We start from the raw sequence: 22,009 nt of genomic DNA, 5'->3' as shown, positions 1-22,009 counted from the left end.
GTTTGTGGTTTTTTTTAACTGTTGTGTGCTACACTATAAAGCAAGAAAATACATTATGTACCTAACGGCTCAGATGGTAAAGAATCTGCCTGCAATGGAAAAGATCAGGATTCAATCCTTGAGTTGGAAAGATCCCCTGCAGAAAGGAATGGATACCACTCTAGTATTCTTGCCTGGAGAATTCCATAGACAGAGGAGCCTGGCAAGCTATTGGTCCATGGGGGTCACAAAGGGTCAGACACAACTGAACAACTAGCACTTTCACTTTCACATTATGTACATTATGTCCTGTATATACATTAAGTTGATTAAGGTAAAATATTATTTTTAGTAAATTATTATCAAAATAAGAATGATTGTAAAGACGAATTCAATTACATGCAGATAATTAAATGGAATTATAAAGAGAACTAAGGAACTATTCCCCGAGACGTAGCTAAGTCCTAATTTTGTTGCTTTAGACCAAAAACCAGGATAGAAGTTAGAAAACAAAGCATAGGTACAAAGTTTTGTTCATTCAAGTTATAAAAACTTAATGAAAATTAAAGGTAGAATGAACTGCTCAGCATGCATTTTGAAAAACAATTAATTACACAACTGGAAGGACTGACACTGAGGCTGAAACTGCAGTCCTTTGGCCACCTCATGCCAAGAGCTGACTCACTGGAAAAGACTGATGCTGGGAGGGATTGGGGGCAGGAGGAGAAGGGGACAACAGAGGCTGAGATGGCTGGATGGCATCACAGACTCGATGGACGCGAGTCTGAGTGAACTCCGGGAGTTGGTGATGGACAGGGAGGCCTGGCGTGCTGTGATTCACGGAGTCGCAAAGAGTCGGACACGACTGAGTGACTGAACTGACTGACTGACTGACACAACTATATCACCACCTCTTTGGAATTCTTGGTTTCAAATAACTTTGGCTTAGTTTTCTTAAGAACTCAGTACAAACTGTGTCTCCAAATTTTAAATATTGTGTCACTATCAAATAGTAACTGGCCATTTCTAATATTAATCAACAGAAAATACTAACTAAAATCCATTTAGTAACCTACCCCATGGTTTTAGATAAACAGATAAATGAAGATGATGAAGGCTTTTCCCCTATCTTGTAAAGTCCAGATACAGGGTCACTAATTAAGGAGGTAATATTCGACTTCTTATTGTCATAATATTTGTCTTATTGTCATAAGACAGTAGGATATTATGAAGACACAGATAAGGTAATCTCTTAAGGCAATTTTTCTTCCAGCTCTGCGACTATATATTTGGATAATTATCACTGAAAGAAAATGTACTATCCTTTTAATTTGACATTATTATTCCATTCTTTCCCCATTCACAGGATATGTGCTTCAAAGCAGCATGATGTGAAAGATGAAAGCAAGAAGTTTGTAGTCAAAAAATACAGGGCCTTTGCTCCACAAGTTTCTTTACAATGGAACTAAAAGCAAGACTTTCCGCCACATTCCTCTTATGATGACTTTTAAAGGGCACCTTAAACATGTAATGTCTTTGTGTCTTCGTTTCTGTATATCTCACATTGTTGTTGTTATTGTTTAGTTGCTCAGTCGTGTCCAACACTTTGCAACCCTATGGACTGTAGCCTGCCAGGCTCCTCTGTCCATGGGATTTTCTGGGCAAGATTACTGAAGTGGATTGCCATTTCCTCCTCAAGGAAATTTTCCAGACTCAGGGATCAAACTGGCATCACATCTCTGCATCTCCTGCATTGCACGTGAATTCTTTGCGGCTGAGCCACAGAGGAAACCTACAGATCTCAGTTCAATAGCAACTTATGGAATCTATATCACATGATTATTCATGAGAATTTTTTCAGTATCATGCAATTATAAAGTATAATTCACAATAGAAAATAATGTCACCTGTAGAAAGACCCATGCAAATAACATTTCATAACTAAAGAAAAGCCAGTCCTTTAAAAGTCATTGTCCCTGGTTTCATCCTTCTGGATATTTTTCCAGTCTCAAGCTCTCTGTTTCTTCAAATGTCGGTCTAGCAATGGCACCCCACTCCAGTACTCTTGCCTAGAAAATCCCATGGATGGAGGAACCTGGAAGGCTGCAGTCCATAGGGTTGCTGAGGGTTGGACACGACTGAGCGACTTCACTTTCACTTTTCACTTTCATGCATTGGAGAAGGAAATGGCAACCCACTCCAGTGTTCTTGCCTGGAGAATCCCAGGGATGGGGGAGCCTGGTGGGATGCTGTCTATGGGGTCGCACAGAGTCGGACATGACTGAAGCGACTTAGCAGCAGCAGCAGCAGCACAAAAAACAGCATACAGGCCATATACAGAGAAAATATAGACCATCAGCTTGCTTTTCCCAGGTGGCTAGTAATTGGGTACGCAGGGCTACGGGTCTGCGACACCGTGTGTGTGTGTGTGTGTGTGACTTCAACTCATCTTCCAGCCCTGAGCAAAGTAAAACAATCACCACCTCAAAAGTCCCACACAGTGTTGTAAATGTTTCTTTACTTGTTCCTCCCCGTCGCTAAACTATGAGCACCTTGAAGAAAGGGAAACTACATCTAATTTGTCTTTGTAACCCCCACGCCCAGTATAGTATTGGTGAATAGCTGGAGTTCAGTGAATATACAATGAAATAAAATGAATGGATGTCTTTCTGGAGTCCAATGGCTTTGTCAGAGCTGAAATTGACTTTTCGACTCCCATCCGGGTCAACGCTCTTTCTTCTACATCCTGCAGCAGGCTTCAGCAGAGAGCAATCTTGGGACATCTGGAGCAACAGCCATGAGAAAGAGAATACCACCTTCTAAAGCAACACAGATTGCAAGAGAAACAGAATAGTGCCACTTAAAAATTCATGTGGTTTATCAGAGGCTCCTTTAGAGATTGTGTATCATTTGTACACCTGGTGAAATCAAGCGATGTAAATCCAAAAATGTGATCAGGAAAAGAACAAAAGCAAAAATTTCATATTTAGAAATACCAACGTATGCCTGTTAGGCTTTGTGAAAAGATGGCACACAGTTCTAGGTAGTCACCATCATGAGGCAAGTACAAATTTCATCTGCTGTTCAGAATTCTTAATGTGGCTTACACCGATTGTACTTCTTAAGGGTTTTCTGGGTAAATGGCCCACCTGTAGTTGAGAATGAGCATGACTGGGATAATGGAGAGAGAAAAACACACAGAGATAGAGGGAATGTGTATAGATGGTGGGGAGAAGGTGGAAGGACAGAGGTAAGGAGGTTAGATGTACAGCCAAATTAAGCTTTTAAAATGAAATTAATAGCAGAACTTATTCAACATATGCATATTCACATAGGGCACCTAATTCTCCCATTTTTTAGATCAACTATGAAGGGTCCTCTATTCTTGTTGGTGTTGACAGTCTATTCTTGTTTCCTTTTACTTGGGTTGCTCTGCAGAGAACAGGTGAAGCCAGTGGAAAGCCAAGGAGTAAGAGGATCACAGACTATATAGTTCTAAGTTCTGTATTTGTTTTCTATTACTTCTGTAACAAATTACCACAAACGTAATTGCTTAGGACAGCATATTATCTTGCAGTTCTCTACATCAAAAAGCCAACAGGGGTCTCCATGGGCTAAAATCAAGGTGTCAGCCAATGTGTCCCTTTCTGGAGGCTCCAGGGAGAATCTATGTTCTGCTAACTCGTGTTGTTGGAAGAATTCAGTTCCTTGAAGGTGGAGTACTAAGGTCACTATTTTCCTGCCGGATATCAAGGGAGGTCTGCTCTCAGGTTCTAGAAGCTGCTTACATTTCTTGATTCATGGTCCCCTTGCCCTATTTTCACAGCCAGCAGTGGTGGGTCAAACCCCTCTCACACTTCAAATCTCTCCCCCCGGTTCTTCCCATCGCACCTATCAACCTCTGCCTCCTACATCCACAATTAAGGACCCGTATAGTTATACTGGGTCCACCCAGCTATACCAGAATAATCTTTTTATTTTAAGGTCTGTAAACTTGATTCCATCTCAAAGTTCCCTTGGCACATATGATAACATATACACAGGCATTAGGGGATGCATACCTTTGGGGACCATTATTCTGCAAACCACACCTACCTTCACTAGACACAGGCCACAGCGTACATCCAAAGGGACCCTGTTCTCTGCCTACTGGAAAGATACTAGGAAACAAAGCTTCAGACAAGGCTAGGAGTGAATGTAAAAAGTGTCTGTGTGTACACACCATCAAAATGTCTCAGGCATTCACTCACATAACTGCACAAAGGTTTACTGAAAACCTATTGTGGACCAAAAGTCTTATGGCAAACACTAAAATAGAAGATGGGCAAGTGCTGATCCCTGAACTGCAGAAGATGACAGTAAGGTGATGGAAAGAAAGTTAGCCAACCTCAATGCCATGTGCTAAGTGTGTAGTGAAGGTAAGTATGAAGGCAGGGAAGAAGAAGTCAAGTGGAGAAGGGCATTCTAAAGAGGCTTCTAGAAGGAAGTGAAGTGTGAATAACAGGGATGATACGCTCAGAGGCTGTGAGTCGTCAGGTGTGATGAAGTCTAGGACACACTTGGGAAAGTAATGGGAGATGAGCAGAAGAGGAAAGCAGGAGATGATCACCAATGGTACGTGTGTGCATCATAATAAAGAGTCTGAATGAGACCTCAAAGGCAATGGGAAAATCCATTAAAGGATTTTAAGCAGAGATGTAATCAGATTTTGTTTTTTAAAAGATCATTCAAGAAGCAGATAGGGAAGAACTAAAATAGCAAACTTGAAAATAATTTCCAAGCTATTCACTCCAGGGTGAAAGAAAGCTCTGTGTATAAAATTAAGCCATAGACACTGGTAGGAAGAACTGTTAAACGTTACTTCCTCCTTCCGTCTCCATTTGTGAATTCTTCCTGGAAATTGTATAGGGACAGTATTAAGACACTTCTTTTTCTTCATAATGTGCTGTGGCAATGGTCCAGGAAGATCTGGAAACTGGAGCAGCAGGTCTCAAACTAGTCCATTATCCCAGAGCACAAGATCTCCCACACAAACATCTTTGCTTTATTCGAACCACAGCCTTCCCTCCCATAAGCCCACTCAACTCCCTCCATTGCTAGACTCCTGGGAAATCATGTCACACTTTAAATCCGGCAAAAGACAGTTTTATTTAAAGAAATCCTATACTTCCTTAACATGTTTTCTGAATCTAAAAGTAATACATTTCATACTCAAAAACTTTGCAAAAGTATAAAGAAGTTTTAATGTATTAGAAATCTTTAATTTTTTTCTATTCTTTAATTGTCTTCTTTCTAGTAAGAAGCCTTCTAAGAATGTGATTATACTCTAAAGTTTTTTTGTTACCTTTCTTTGAAACAATATATTAGGAGAATTATTTTGTCCTTAAATATTATTCTAAAACATTGTTTCAATGACTGCATAGAAGTCTACTGTATGAAAGTACTATGATTTTCTTAACCATAATTTATTAATCTTGTAGTATTGATTTTTTATTTTTGTTTTTTGATACTATAATTAATACTATAATAAAAATATTTTAAGCATTTTTTTTTTATTTTCTGAGAATAAATGGACTCCTTTTGTAATTTTTTTCTTGTGTATCCAGAATTTTTTTTTAAAGTTAGCCATGATTCTTTTTGGTGAAAGAACAGACAGGACACAGCCAATGACTCAAATCTGCAGGGAGAGAATATTTTAGAGCCAGGGATTAGCAATACATAGACTCTTTGTGACCCCATGGACTGTAGCCTGCCAGGTTTCTTTGTCCATGGAATTCTCCAGGCAAGAATACTGGAGTGGGTTGCCATTTCCTTCTCCAGGGGATCTTCCCGACCCAGGGATTGAATCTTACTGTCCTGCACTGCAGGTGGATTCTTTACTGTCTGAGCCACCAGGGAAGCACATAAAGATATACAAACGTTTATTAAACACCTACCATGGAACAACCACTATGCTGAGTGCTGAGAAGGTAACCACAGCAAGACAGACACAGCTTACCCTCCCTGAGTTCACAATCTAACCAGGTAGAAACACAGAGAATAACACTGGAGAATATTAGAACCAACACAAAAATTGCACCTATAAATAATTCTTTCAGGATTACTGAGGTTTTTTTTTTTTAAGGGCTGCTGATTTTTAAGGCTCATTTTCTATACTAGTTCCTCATCCTTCACAAATATTAATCAAAGTTACCCCCACATCTACCCCCACTGTTTCATTAGATCTTAGACCCTTTGCATCAGAGAACATTTTGCCTTTGTTAGGACTGTAATATCTCATCTTGGATTTTGAAAATTGGCTCCTTTCTCCTATAGAAGGTCACTCAGCCATACTCTATTAGCCCTACACTAGTGGTGTTCTTAGATCCTGATATGTACATCAGTGTTTGAGGAACACAGAATTCTTAGTGTCAGAGTCAGTATCTTCCAGGTAATCATAATCTTATATTTGTCTTTTTAAAGGTTCCCAAAATTATGTTTCTTAATATAAAACAAATAAGGAATGAACTTGATGGTCTGTTTAGCTTTTTAAGACTTAAATGCAATCATTTTCTTTCTCCTTGCAGCAAACCAGGCACTTTTTAACTCAAAAGTTTCCAAAAGAAAAGAGTATTTATTTGCAAAACAAAAGAGAAGGGCAAATGGTGGGGGGAGGGGAGAGGTGTAAACTTCTGAAAACTGTGCTAAACTTTCACAATTTAATAGATAAGAATGAATACTGCTGTTTAACTAGATCCAGTCTCTGAAATATCTAATTAAAACTGATGTGCTTATTTAGTTTCCAATTCATCACAGGTGGGCCCACATTAATGTGAAAATGAGAGTAAATTACCAGCATTTGGCAATCTCACTGAATGTCATTCACATTATTAGCTCAAATCTCAAAATGCATTTTAAAATGTGGTTCATAGGTAGGGCACTGTCTCTCCACGCAAATAAAAACCTTCACTGGTGGGCTGAGGGAATTTCACTTTTGTGTAGGGGGCTCCCAGGGGCAAAGTCCACTTACCAAAACACTCCCCACTCTGTGATCCAATGTAAGCTGCCCGTGGGAAAAGGTGGGAAAAGATGCTCACTCTCTTCCCAGTTTTAACATCTCCTGGGAATGACTGTTTAGTTTGGCCCAACTCTCTTCTTGGGCTTCCCAGGTGGCACTAGTGGTAAAAAGCCCGCCTGCCAATGCAGAAGACATAAGACATGCAGGTTTGATCCCTGAGTCAGGAAGATCCCCTGGAGGAGGGCATGGCAACCAACTCCAGTATTCTTGCCTGGAGAAACCCATGGACAGAGGAGCCTGGTGGGCTACAGTCCATAGGGTGGCAAAAAGTCAGACACAACTGAAGCAACTTGACACGCACGCAATTCTCTTCTACCTTGTCAACCAGAACTTCATGTAAAATTCAGATCATTTCACTTTCTGGAGGGGTTCTTTCCTAGTAGCCCTCATGAAGAACAGCAGCTCCTATGCCATCCGAGTACAGGGCCACAACCCCACCACAAATGGGCCCTGAGCCCTTCAGCCTTTCTCTTTTCACATCTACAAAGTGTAAAGTCTCCTTCCATCTAATTTACCGGCAGAAGGCTATCTACAAACACACGTTGATATGCACTCTGGATCATCTCATAGATTACCATCTTTGGCGACAACAGGAGAGCATTCAACTTTGTTCAGTCCATACAACTTGGACTGACATTCAAGTTCACAATCAAAGGAGGGGCTGAGAAACGGTGGGCTCAGGGTATCCCAAGGAGAGGCAGGACCCATACCAAAGACAGTGAATCCACTGGGGTCCAGGCCCCCACACCCCGCCTCTTCTGTTTCCTCATCAGTAAATTAAGACACTGAGAGGCCACATCACCTACGAGGGTCCTTCCCTCCAAACACCAAACTTCTCCATGAGCGTGTCAAATCTGTCTCAGGGTTCTTTTGAGAGTAAGTTTTCAAGGGATGAGGCCTGGGGATAATGAAATTCAGAATGAGGTTCAGGGAGGAAGTGGTTAGCATCTGAAAGGATTTGAACCATTCCCACAATGTTGAAGCCATCTTTCTCTAGGGAATTGAACTTGCTTCAGTCAAAAGGGAATGTCTTCCCCTGACATGGGCAAAATAGAGCTCTTTAATCAAGTTAACACTAATGGAATTTGTGACTGTTAGAAAAGAGGACCACTACACTCAAAAAAATTAAAAGATTGTTTCACTAATTGGGGAGTTGTTTTTCCTCATGTACCAAGAAGTCAAGAGCAGTTGCAATGGAACCAAGTTCCTCTTATCCTCTAACCCAGTCACCCTTAGATATTGCTTGTCATCTTATGACCATGAGATAGCTGCTACAACTCCAACCATCACACCTATAATCTGCTGAAAGAAAGGAAGGCAGAGTGATAAATTTATCCAGTTTACCTGGGACTGTTTGGGTTTTAAGACTACAAGTCTCATCTCTCTGAAACTTCCACAATTGTAGGCAAACCAGAACAGTTGTTTGCCCCAAATAGAAGCCTATGATTGGCTGGCTCTCTCTCACTGTTTTAAGTGAGGTCCTACCCAAACAACTTCTGCTCAAACCTCATTGGCTAGAATTTAGTCACATGGTACCCATTTGCAAGGAAGGCCGGGACATGCACATGGCCTCCTACCAAAACTTTGTATCTTGGCAAGAAAAGAAGAAAAGGCAATCTCTCTCACACTTAGAAAGCCTGGAATGGCACAGTCCATGCAACCCCATAGTGTTCCTTACCCCCAATACTCTCCTCTGAGCCTAAGAGCATCAGTAGGGTCAGTTATAAGTACCTGCAACAACACAGGTGATAGAGACTCAGGAACTTATCAAATCAGAGAGCCAATTAGTTGCGAAAAGTTCAGGTGAGTTACTAAAACTATAACTGCCTGGAGGCTCCCCGTGGGCTCTGGATCTCAGGGTCCTGTGTCAGATGGCCCCAGCAAGGTGATAGGGACTGGGTTCCAATGACACCCTTCCAATGAGTGTGCATCTCCATTTTGTATCTAAGCTCCAACAAGCAGAAGAAAGATGCAGAGTCCTATGAGCACTGACAGGGCCCTGATTAGGGATTAAGTTTTCTCCAATCCCATCTTCACCCAACCACAGAGCATCGTTTTGAAGAATCATTTGTGGTAAATGAAGAGAGAGGAGCTGTAAGGGCAAGAAATTGCTACAGAGTAATAGGAAAGAAGTGCTATCGTTTGATGAGGGTAATAACCTTTCTAAACTAGTGTCCTACTGCATTAGATTTTCCATGAAATTATTTAAAACAGCAGGGAATCCAACATCCCCACATTATTAACCTCTAGCGTGTGCTTACTGAAGAAAATCCAAAGAATATTTATGTGTCTTGTGCAGAGGTTGAACCTTAATGTCACAGACTGAAGCAAGACAGCCATGGAATCCTGCCTGCACTGTCTTTTGTCAGTAATGGGGATCACAGCTACATTTCCTGCCTGGTGAACATGCAAAATTGTTCTTCAACCTATCACGATAAGCAGAGCATCAGTCATCACTTTCTAGCTTTTGGCAGTTTGTTCTATAGAAGAATAGGTCTTATTTGCAGTTGGTCCTCACTTTTCACTACAAAGTTGATATACAAAGCAGTGTCTTCTTTTCAGATTCTTTCCTAGGAGGAAACACAATGGTCTGAAAGCCTCACCCCCATAGCCCTGTAATTGTTATAATAAACCGTGACACCACCTACGTGAAGGAGAACATCCAGCCGCAGCTGATCACATTATTTGGGAGTAAATCTGTCACAACTAGAGTCACTGTAGAAGTGTTATGGTCAAATATGTTGAATTATAGCTAGATTTTAGCATTCATTATAATAATTATGTTATAACCACCATTTCATCATAAAAATGAGTTTCATGATGACATTTTGTTCTTTGTTCCAGGACTTGCAAAATTCCCAAATTGCAAGAGGAGCTTAGGAATCATGTTCAATCAAGGTTACAAAATGTAAGTTTTTACAGATTTATGAGTTTTTTAAACAGCATTCAGATAAATGATAATTAATATACAGGCAAGCTTGCTAAAACTGATTGGATTCCATACTCCCTATAAGTTAGAAGGATTTAATTTTTACATTTTTTTGAAGAACTATGCATGTATAAATTATAGGTAGTTGTGAATTCCAAAGCTATAAATATACTGGAGGACCCTGGTGGTATCATGCTGAACAGCTGTTTGCAGAGAATAAGCCTCTCCAGTACCGTGAGGAAGGCATGGAATGTTGAAATGTTGGCTAAATGTTAAAATTGTTCAAAGAATAATATCCCTGAAAACAAAAGGAAAATAGGAATGATGTCCCTGGGTTTATAGCTTGATCTGAATAAACTCTGTCAAAACCCCTCTCCAGTCTCTCCTCTGCCTCCCCTCCCTCCCTTCTTTCCTTTCCAGAGCAATTTAGTTCAAAAGCCATTAGCCAGAGCCAAACAACATAGGTCACTAGGGAGAAGAAGAGGGCAGGCCACGGCGGTCCAGGGAAAGGGATAATCACTCAGTCACATCTGACTCTTTGTGACCCCGTGGACTGTAGCCCACCAGACTCCCGTCCGTGGGATTCTCCAGGCAAGAATACTGGAGTGGGTTGCCATGCCCTTCTCCAGGGGATCTTCCCAACCCAGGGATCGAACACCAGTCTCCTGCATTGCAGGCAGATTCTTTACAGTCTGAGCCATGGTGGTCCAGAGTTGTATATTAGAGCCCAAGATGGGTGAGCACAGCACCCAGGAGGAAGAAGGGTGGCCTGGCACAGGGTGCTGGAGCCAGAGGTGTCTGTGATGAGGGTACTGAGGTGGAGCCTAGGAGGCTTGACAAGGCCTCCATGCATGGAGGGGAGGCAGCAGTGGCCTGGCACAGATGCCAGAGCCCAGAGGGAAGAGGCAGGTGTGCTGGGGAGGGCACCTGAGCCCAGGTGTCAGAGCTCAAGCTGCGTGAGGAGGACGTTTACATAGAGGGTCCCAGAACTTGGTGTCAAAGCCTCAGTGAGGTGAGAAGTGTGTTCAAACTGGGGGCGTAACCCTATGGTATACATAATCTTTAGTCCTCTGAAGAATTAATTTGTATTAAACACCTTTTTTACATAAGTCATATACCTGTCATAAAATGCTTGTAACTTCTTTAAAATTTCCATTTGAAATAATTACAGATTCACAGGAAGTTGCAAAAACAATGCAGAATCATCACATGCATCCTTTACCCAATTTCCTCCAATGATTACATCTGATGTAACTGTACAACCATATCAAAACCTGAAAACTGACATTGGTAAAATGTGTGTGTTTAATACTAGTCCCGTTTGTCACCTATAAATTTGTGCAACCACATCAAAACATTCCATAGTTACAAAAGATCTCCTTCAGGCTACCCTTTATAGTGACTCCCACAAAAAAAAGAAAGAAAAAACACAAAAAACCTTCCCTAACCCCTGGAAACCACTAATCTATTATCCCTATTTATAATTTTGTCATTTTGAGAATGTTGTGTAAATCAAATTATATACTATTTGATTGGATTTTTTTCACTTGGCATAATACAGTTGAGAATAAAGTTGTTACATGGATCAATAATCCATTTCTTTTTATTGCTAAGTAGCATTTTACAGTATAAATGTACCAAAGTTTATTAACTATTTGCCTATTGCAGGACATTTTGTTTGTTTCCAGTTTTGACTATTGCAAATTATGTTCCCATGTACATCTGTGTATAGAAGGGAGAGGGGAAAAGGACTTTCCAATGAAGAAAAAATTACTTATAAAGAAGACTACTGGGGAAATTGAAAAATTTTAATATGGACTACACATCAGAGGGATTTTCTGGTGACTCAGCTGGTAAATGTCTGCAATGTGGGAGACCCGGGTTCAATTTCTGGGTAGGGAAGATCCCCTGAAGAAGGGAATGGCAACCCACTCCAGTACTCTTGTCCGGGAAATCCCGTGGACAGAGGAGCCTGGTGGGCTACAGTCACAAAGAGTCACACACAACTGAGCGACTAACACTTTCATTTTCCCATAAGACTCATGTGTTCTTGTTTTTAGGAAATCCACACTGAAATATTTAGGGACGAAGAGATGCTTTACCTCTCAATTTCAAATGGTTATGGAGAAAATGAGGCAAAATTTAAACAATTTATAAATCTGGCTATAGGTATACAACAATTCTTAGCACCATCCTTAAAACTTTTCTATAATTTTGAAATTATATTAAAATTAAAGATTACAAAGAAAAGTACTATCAGAAGGACAATCCCTTTGGCATATTTTAGTTGGAGTCTTAAAAAGTTAAAAAGTATTAGATCTGTGTCCAGTATAGAGAACTTTTATCTATCATCTAAACAAGTGAAATGTAGTACTAGCTTTATCTTTCTTGCCCTCCACTCTTGAAGTACAACTATCAAGAAAAAGATCTGATCAAAGAGATTTTTTTGATGATATACATACATACAAGAGTTCAGTTGACTGGCAAAGTTTTGTGGTAGTAACATTAAATGGTGGTGGTGGTTTAGTCACTAAGCCATGTCTGACTCTTGCCAGCCCATGGACTGTAGCCCGCCAGGCTCCTCTGTCCATGCAATTTTCCAGGCAAAAATACTGGAAAGGGTTGCCATTTCCTTCTCCAGGGAATCTTCCCTACCCAGGGGTCGAACCTGGGTCTCCTGCACTGCAGGCAGATTCTTTACCAACTGAGCTACCAGAGGAGGAGAATATTAAATGATCTCCAGCTCTAATGTGAGCCCTCAATTTTATTTTTCTTTTTATGGTGGGCATGTTAACAGGGATTGTCCTAGCCAAGTCACCTTTAGATACTGTTCTCCACGATACGTACTATGTAGATGCACATTTCTATTGAAAGTGAAAGTGAAAGTTGCTCAGTCATGTCCAACTCTTTGTGACCCAAATGACTATACAGTCCATGGAATTCTCCAGGCCAGAATACTGGAGTGGGTAGCCTTTCCCATTTCCAGGGGATCTTCCCAACCCAGGGATCGAACCCAGGTCTCCCACATTGCAGGCGATTCTTTACCAGCTGAGCCACAAGGGAAGCCACATTTCTATTATGTGTTTTCAACAGGAGCCATACTTGCTATTATGGGAGGCTTTGTGCACTGATTCATACACACACACACACACACACACACATGTATATAATACTTGTATGTAGTAGAGTATCATTCAGTCACAAAAAAGGATGAAATCTTGCCATTGGCAACAACATGGATGGACTTTAAGGTATTATTCTAAGTAAAATAAATCAGAGAAGGACAAATACTCTATGTTTTCAATCGCACGTATGTAAAATTTAAAAAACAAACACATATAACAAAACAGAAACAGGATCATAAATAAAGAGAACAAACTAGTGGTTCCTAGATAGGTATGAAGTGGGGGAAAGGGTGAAAATACGTGAAGGGGATTAAGAGGTACAACCTACCAGTTATGAAATAGGTAAGCCACAGGGATGTAATACATGGCACATTGTGATAACTTTGTATGGTGTGTAATGCATAAAAATATCGAATCACCATGCTATTCAGCTGAAACTAATATAATACTGTAAATCAACTACACTTAATAAAGAAAGAAAAAAACACTTCATCTTCTTTTAAGGTATTTTTATTTTCCTGCTTTTTGACAAAATGTTTCTTAATCTTCAGCAGTAATATATCAATATGGAGTGGCAGTTTGACAATATGGTTCTCACTTTTCATGGTATAAATTCAAAGACAAATTGTGAACAAGTCAAGTGAAACTTGTCATTCACAGCTGTGAGGTCACACTAGTGAATTATAAGCTTTTCATTATGTCAGAACTGTGAATTACAAAGACTTTTTTTCTGTATTTCCTGTCAAATAATTTATTAGTTCCCCCTCTATCTCAGGATTTTACAGCATGCCAGAACCAGAGAACACAGGGACTGTACTGTGGCAATTCCAGATAGAACAATAGGTGTTCATATGTATCAGAAGAATGTGAAAGAGGAGACAGTGATGATTTCAAGCTGTACTATTCACAAGTTCAGAGTCATTCCTGGTGAGCAGTTAGTTTTCTCAAAATTGAAGCCATTGCCATCCCAAACTAAGGGATGCTATCTTTTATTGTCTCCTCCTTGTAAACACCATCAACTATCACTTCTCAAAAGCCACTAAGGGTGTCATTCTATGCTGTTTAAAAAATTAGAAGATACTTTCTTGTTAACATTAACCTCATAATTATTACTGCTATTATGAAACTCTAACTCTTCATAATTTGCATAGTGCTTTCATGTTTTATTTATCATTCACATTGACTCAGTGAGGTCATATTATATGAGTATATAGCCAATATAATTAGGTATATATAGAAAAGATACTTCCTGATTCACTTACAAGGAGATCGAGGTATAGAAAGGCTCCAAGAGATGATAGAGGCTTAACTAAAATCATGCCACAACTAAACATCAAAAGCAGGAATCATTTACTCAGGTTCTAAATCTAGACATCATTTCCCACATTCCACAAAACTTCCTTCTCTCTAGAAGCATGCATGTGCTGCAACTCAAATAAATCTCGATGCTTCAGACAGTCCAGTGTCTCTTCAGTGTCACATTTGGAGAAGAGTTCCATATTCTAAAGTAATTTTTTAAAGAATTTCAACACCTGCACTTGTAAATCTTAACGAAAATCTACTCAGTTTCAGTTAATGCGCCACAGTCACATAAGCTCTTGCTTCCACTTGTTCACTCAAAACTCCTCCTGCTCAGGATCAATACGGTGTTTGCCATTTGTTCTTTTTCCCCTTTCTTTTGTCTTTCTAATCCTGTCCATCTCTCAGTAGTCCCCTGATTCTGCACCATGAGAGTCCCAGAACTGACCACACCCAACCAAATGCTCCTTGAAGTTCAAGGAGGTGGACAAAGGAGACAAAAATAAAATTACTTTTCATAAATGACTGGGGTACTGGAAGTTTGTAACACACTCAAATCTTATTTCAATTTTTGTAGTTTTGATCTCGCTGGTTTGAAGATTAGAGTACTGATGACAATGTTGTTGTATTAATGCTGTTCAGTCACTCAGTTGTGTCCAACTCTTTGCAACCCCATGGACTCAGCACCCCAGGCTTCCCTGTCCTTCACTACCTCCTGGAGTTTGCTCAAAATCATGTCCATTGAGTTGATGATGTCATCCAACCATCTCATCCAATATTGGCCAGCATCCTTCCCCATGCCTCAAATAGTCCAACTTCCGTGCAGTTCTCTAAATGTATCATGCCCTTTATAGCTTCTAGACCAGTGCTTCCCACATCTTATACATCATAAAACACTGGAATAGACAGCAGAAATTGCTGCAGTGACCAGGGTACCCAGTGACTGGATACCAATTAGTATCCAGTGATACTAATTGCTGCATTAGTATCTGCACTGAGATAACCTATTTGAGGCATTCCTCAGCTCTGTGTCTTTGAACACATGTTGCTTTTCTACCTAGAATAATCTTCCTTTGCCTTCCCTCCAGTTTCTTCATCTAATCAGCTCACTGTCATCCTTCAAGAAACAGCTTAGGTGTTACATCTCTCAGATTGTCTCCCGTGGCTCTTGCAAAGTCAATGAACTTGACTGATGGGCCCCTAGAATTTCTGGACTTAGGCTCATTTTAGCGCCCCATACTGACTGGGTATTTACCTCCATCTCCCACTAGACCATAAGATTCTTGAGAATAGGAGCTTCATTCTATGTATATTCCATATATATTCATTTTGATATTTCTAGAGTACCTAGCAAATGGTAGGTACTCAATCACTACCATTTAAAGAATGAATGAACTAGTGGACTCTTCCTAGATATATGGTTCTAGATGTCATTGGTGGGGCTCACAACTCCACTCCTAAAAAAAATAACTCATCTCTGATAGTTCTGGCAGTGTCTTCCCAACCTAATCACTCATTACTCCTACTACACAACATAAACTTTAGATAAATAGAACAACTTTTGTACTCTTATTCTTTCAACATTCTCAGTTATGAATGGATGAAGGCAAAGTATTCATTCCACAGTTATCTGCTGAGTACCAGCTATGTGCTTTATGTACTTTCCTTCACGACGTTCAATAGATTTGCAATAAAGAACAGACATTAAAACAGTAATTAAACAATAAGCCATTGTTGCCTTTGTGATAAGTGCTGCAAGTTTCTCAATTTGCAATGAGGACAGACAATGACACATCTAACTTGGGATGTGACAGCCAGCTGACATCCTACCTCTTAATCTCTCTTGTTAGTTACAGTTGTTCCCAAAAGGTCTTACTGGCAGGACCATGAGCCTCTGGGAAAGAGCAGAAGGGAAAAGAATGTCTTTATTAAAAGGAACTCATCTACCAGAGGCTCCATGTGTAGGGAAAGGTTCTGGTCTAAGAACATCTAGCCAAGCATTCAAGTCACTCAAAGAAAACTGTGGTTTTCACACTTTCACTGAATATGTGCTTATTTCATTTTTTGAAATATCCTTTTTTCTTCAAATACTTAATAGGGACTTCTCTGGCAATCCAGTGATTAAGACCCCATGCTTCCAATTCAGGGGCATGAGTTCAATCCCTGGTCAGGGAACCAAGGTCCCACATGCCACAATGCATGGCCAAAAAAAAAAAAAAAAAAAACTTAAATTGTGGGCCGCATGTCTCTCACATGCCGGAAGCCCTTCCTCTAATCTCTGTGCACCTCCACCCCCTAACTTGATGCCACTTCATTCAGCAAGTGTCTCCAACTTCCCCTAACCCAGGTGTGTCTTCTGACCTCCTGTACCTCTCATGTAGCCTACCATTTCCTACTGTTTTTATCCTTAGAGATATCCTAATTTTTGAGAAAGAGATAGGGAGGAGAGGAAACTGGGAGGAGAACAGAGCTGCTGAGATGTGACGGGCTGGAGAGTAGACAGTCCAACCACTGATGTGGACCACCATCCCCTAGGAGTCAATGCTATCATAAGCAGGACAGGGAACACAAAGGCCGTTCCAGATTTAGTCACCATCTCCAGTTGGCTTCTTGAGAGAGAAAGAAAGAAAATAGCATTATAATCTTTTTAGGCATGATTCATGAAAAATGTTAAGTATACCAAGATAATTGAGCCACCCGTAAAGTGGAAAGTTGGTGTGCATACCTGATTCATGGAAGATTTGATATGGGTAAATATATATGTTATGGTATATGGTCCAACTTAGTATTTTTAAATTGGATAATATTGACTTAAAGCAGTTTTTTCTTAGTTTTCAAAATAGTCGATGCTAAAATAGCACCCATCAAATGTGTCCCTTGACTGTTATAACAAGCTTGTCCTAGATACAAGAAAACTAATTGCAGTCTGTTTTTCTCCCTTTTCTATAAATACATTCCAAACACAGGGTTATGATCTTACTTAAATAAATATTAATATATTCCTTGAAAAAAATAAATGGATTTCTTTCTCTTGGCATTGTCTTTACAAGAGCCAGAGCAACAAAAAATGTAATCTTGTCCAAAATATGCATTTTCAATGACACTGGGACTTCTGGAAAGCAGTCATTACACACCAGCTTGTTGAAGGAATGTATTTTACTCAAGAACTCGACTGAGTCTTCTCATGAAAAAGTTATACCCACTATGTTTGTGCCGTTAGTGGTCAACTGATCTTTTGACCTGCCTTAATTACAGTCATTTCTTTTCTAAATCCTGAGACTAACCAACCTTTCAGAAAACTGCAAAAGTTTAATTAGATTCACAGAACCAACTCCATTACAAAGGCAAATATTTTGAGCCAGCTAGAACTATACTTGGAGTTCTAAATCTGAATTTTTTATCATTAGATTTGCTTCTCACTTTAGAGGTGATATCAGGGAAGCCCAGGTGGCTTAGTGTCAAAGAATCCACCTGCAATTCAGGAGACACAGCTTCAATCCCTGGGTCAGAACAGCCCTCGGAGTAGAAAATGGCAACCCACTCCAGTATTCTTGCCTGGGAAATCCCATGGACAGAGGAGCCTGGTGGGTTACAGTCCACGGGATTGCAAAAGAGTACGACACGACCTAGCAACTAAACAACAACTAGCTATGTATTCAGTTCAGTTCAGTTCAATCACTCTGTCGGGTCCGACTTTTCCCGACCCCACGGACCACAGCACACCAGGCCTCCCTGTCCATCACCGACTCCTGGAGTTTATTCAAACTCATCCCCATCAAATCAGTGATACCATCCAACCATCTCATCCTCTGTCATCCCCTTCTCCTGCCTTTGATCTTTCCCAACATGAGGGTCTTTTTCAATGAGTCAGTTCTTTGCATCAGGTGGCCAAAGTATTGGAGTTTCAGCTTCAACATCAGTCCTTCCAATGAACACTAGGACTGATCTCCTTTAGGATGGACTGGTTGGATCTCCTTGAAGTCCAAGAGACTCTCAAGAGTCTTCTCCAACACCACAGCTCAAAAGCATCAATTCTTCTGCAGTCAGCTTTCTTTATAGCCCAACTCTCACATAACCATATATGACTACTGGAAAAACCATACCCTTGACTAGACAGACCTTTGTTGGCAAAGCAATGTCTCTGCTTTTTAATATGCTGTCTAGGAGAAGGCAATGGCACCCCACTACAGTACTGTTGCCTGGAAAATCCCATAGATGGAGGAGCCTGGTAGGCTGCAGTCCATGGGGTCGCTAAGAGTCGGACACGACTGAGCGACTTCACTTTCACTTTCCACTTTCATGCCTTGGAGAAGGAAATGGCAACCCACTCCAATGTTCTTGCCTGGAGAATCCCAGGGACAGGGGAGCCTGGTGGGCTGCCGTCTATGGGGTTGCATAGAGTCAGACACGACTGAAGTGACTTAGCAGCAGCAGCAGCATGTTGATCATAACTTTCCTTTCAAGGAGAAGCATCTTTACATTATCATTATTACAGTATTAATATATACTATATACTACTCTTTGTTATTTCCAGTATCATCCACTGTCTATGATCTAGGCTACCTTTTTTACCTCCCTCCTCCCCAACCCTACTACCCACCAAGTTTATAAAATATGCAAGCCAGTAAAAGATACATGGGATGAAGGTCAGATAAGATTATTGTAGTGATGATAGGAAGCAAAGAATAAATCAAGAGGTCTTGGTGAAATCTGTGGAAAAGTAAAAATACGCATTATGTCATCAACCCTTTTATCCATCCACAAAATTGGAGTAATAGATACATGCCCTCAAAAGGCTGCTGAGAAGCATAAATTAGATAATTAAGCCATTTAAAAAACATGTGTTAAGGGCTTACTGTGTGCTCACCATGAATAAGATTGACAGTCTATGCCCTCATGGAGCCTATATTCTAGCTGGAGACACAAATTTTACTCAACAATTTCCTTACAGTTGTGATTAAATATTATGTAGAAGAAGAAAAGTATGCAAAAAAAAGAGCACTAAAGGAGAAAAGCACTTTTCTAATGCCAAACCATAGGGATCAGAGAAGACTTCTGTGAGGAAGGAATGTTTAGGCTAAGATCTTAGGGATGAACTGTTAATAACTCCGGTGCAAGGAAGAGTCTTGGCAGGGGAAATACTACGTTTCCAGTCTTCGAAGCTAGGAGGGGGAGTGATGCATTTGAAAACAGAAATAAAGCCTGTGCAGAGCAAAAGGTAGGCTTACTGCTCATTGGAAAAGATTCAGGCTTTCCATCTCAGGCTTCCTCTCTTTTAAGACTAAGCACAGTTGCCAGCAATGCAGGAGACTGGGATTTGATCCCTGGGTCAGGAAGATTCCCAGAGGAGGAAATGGCAACCCACTCCAGTATTCCTGCCTGGAGAATTCCATAGACAGAGAAGCCTGGTGGGCTACAGTCCATGGGGTCACAGAGTCCGACACGACTAAGCGACTAATACAAACACCCACACACTGCAAATGCAAATGTTAGATAGGTCTCTTGATGTTTCCCTGGAGGAAATGGGGGTTTAGAGATATATATTGAGAGACAAAGAGAAAAACTAAGATGAAAATCAACAAACCATAGTAATTAAAAGCTCGCCTGCCTAGTTTGAATATCAGCTTTGGCATTTATTAAAGATTTGCCATTTTCTTTCAGGGTATAGAAATCAAAGGAAACACTCCCCAACATGTTTTATGGGAACAGAACAGCCTTGACACAAAACTTCACAAGGACATCATAAGAAAGAAAAATTACAGATCAATATCTCTCATGAACATAGATGAACAAACCCTGATGAAAATTCCAGTAAATGGAATCCAGATATGTAAAACAAGATAATTCATAAAGATTAAGTTGGATTTATTCTAGGAATACTAAGTTGGTTTAGCATTTTTTTAAAGCCAATCATAATTCAACATGTTAACAACATTAAGGGAAAGAATCATATAATCATTCAAATACATGCAGAAAAAACACTGATAAAATTCAATTTCTATTCATGCTAAACACTATTAGCAAAGTAAAAATAGAAGAAAACTTGAGAACTTTCTTACGATGACACAGGGTACTTAAAATAAAAAACATACAATGAACATTATGATTAATGCTGAATGTTGAAAGCTTTCCCTTGTAAAAAACCGGAAATAAAGATGCTATCACCATTAACCAAGGTAATGGTCGAGATTCTAAGCAGTGCAACAATGGCAAGAAAAATCTAAAATAATCAAAAATATAAGGTTTAAAAAGGAAGATGCAAATGATATACATGCAAAATTTCAAAACAATCTACAATAAACTATTATTACTAATCTTACTAATTTATCATAGGTTATTTTTCTATCTCCTGTTGCTAGATACAAAGTCAATATAAGAAATAAATTTGCTTTCCACATAGAAGAAACAGATAATTACAAAATACAGGATGTAATATTAACATATAATGCATGTACGCTCGGTCATGTCCAACTCTTTGTGACCCCATGGACCGTAGCCCCCCAGGCTCCTCTGTCCATGGGATTTTCCAGGCAAAATACTGGAGTGGGTTGTCATTTCCTGCTGCAGGAGATCTTTCTGACCTAGGAACTGAACCTAGATCTCCTGCATTGCAAGTGGATTCTTTTTTTTTTTTTCAATTAAAATTTTTTTTATTTTTTTAAATTTATTTATTTTAATTAGAGGCTAATTACAATACTGTGGTGGTTTTTGCCATACATCAGCATGAATCAGCCACAGATGTACACATGTCTCCCATCCCGATTCTTTACCAACTAAGCCACCAGGGAAGCTCTTCTGTAGTAAGACACTAAATCACAGGTGCTGTGATGGCAGGGAGGTTTTTTGTTTTGTTCACTGTGTATCCTTGTTCCTGGCATGGAGTAGGTACTCAACAGTTATTTACTAAATAAATAAATTCACAGCTTCCAATGCATATGAATCTCTAGAACTTAGTTACAACTCTCTCTCTCTCTCTAAAGTCTAGCATTATTAGAGGTTTCCAATATGCAGGTTCAATGAACACCTGATAAAAAATTGTTCCTTGATCACATGCTTTTGCACTTAGAGCATTTCACTGTCACTGATGATCCAACCAGTCAATCCTAAAGGAAATCAGTCCTGAGTATTTATTGGAAGGACTGATGCTGAAGCTGAAACTCCAATACTTTGGCCACCTGCTGCAAAGAACTGACTCATTGGAAAAGACCTTGATGCTAGGAAAGATTGAAGGTGGGAGGAGAAGGGGACAACAGAGGATGAGATGGTTGGATGGCATCACCGACTCGATGAACAGGAGTTTGAGTAAGCTCCGGGAGTCAGTGATGGACAGCAAGGCCTGGTGTGCTGCAGTCCATGGGGTCACAAAGAGTTGGACACGACTAAGCAACAGAACTGAACTGAACTGATGAAGAACCACAAGTCTTCCAGGAACTCTGACATGAAAAGACCTTGGTCCCACCCTCATTCTACCTAGAGGTATAAATATAAACAGTAATGTAAGCATGACCTTCTGTGCTATAATTAAGCCTGTTTTCTCCCTCTTCGGCCTCCTGACTTTTTGCCTTTATCTGGAAGACAGGGAATAAAACTCTCACTATTGCAGCCTCGTGAAAGACCAAG

General features: G+C 40.1%; 1 long non-coding RNA gene across 1 annotated transcript; it reads right to left on the bottom strand.

Moving 5' to 3' along the window:
- Positions 1-2,476: 2,476 nt before the first annotated feature.
- Positions 2,477-7,148, bottom strand: LOC147359434 (uncharacterized). Its single transcript, XR_015140810.1, has 2 exons — positions 6,989-7,148; positions 2,477-2,762 (listed from the first exon to the last, which is right to left on the bottom strand). It is a non-coding gene; the product is annotated as an uncharacterized LOC147359434 (long non-coding RNA).
- Between the last annotated feature and the right edge of the window lie 14,861 nt (positions 7,149-22,009).

The sequence above is a fragment of the Bos grunniens genome, chromosome 14 (genome assembly GCF_055505025.1).
Source record: "Bos grunniens cultivar Pamir isolate PY7600 chromosome 14, Bosgru_T2T1.0, whole genome shotgun sequence".
Lineage (NCBI taxonomy): Eukaryota > Metazoa > Chordata > Mammalia > Artiodactyla > Bovidae > Bos > Bos grunniens.
The sequence above is the reverse complement of the archived record's forward strand: the minus strand, read 5'-3'. Positions and strand labels throughout refer to the sequence as shown.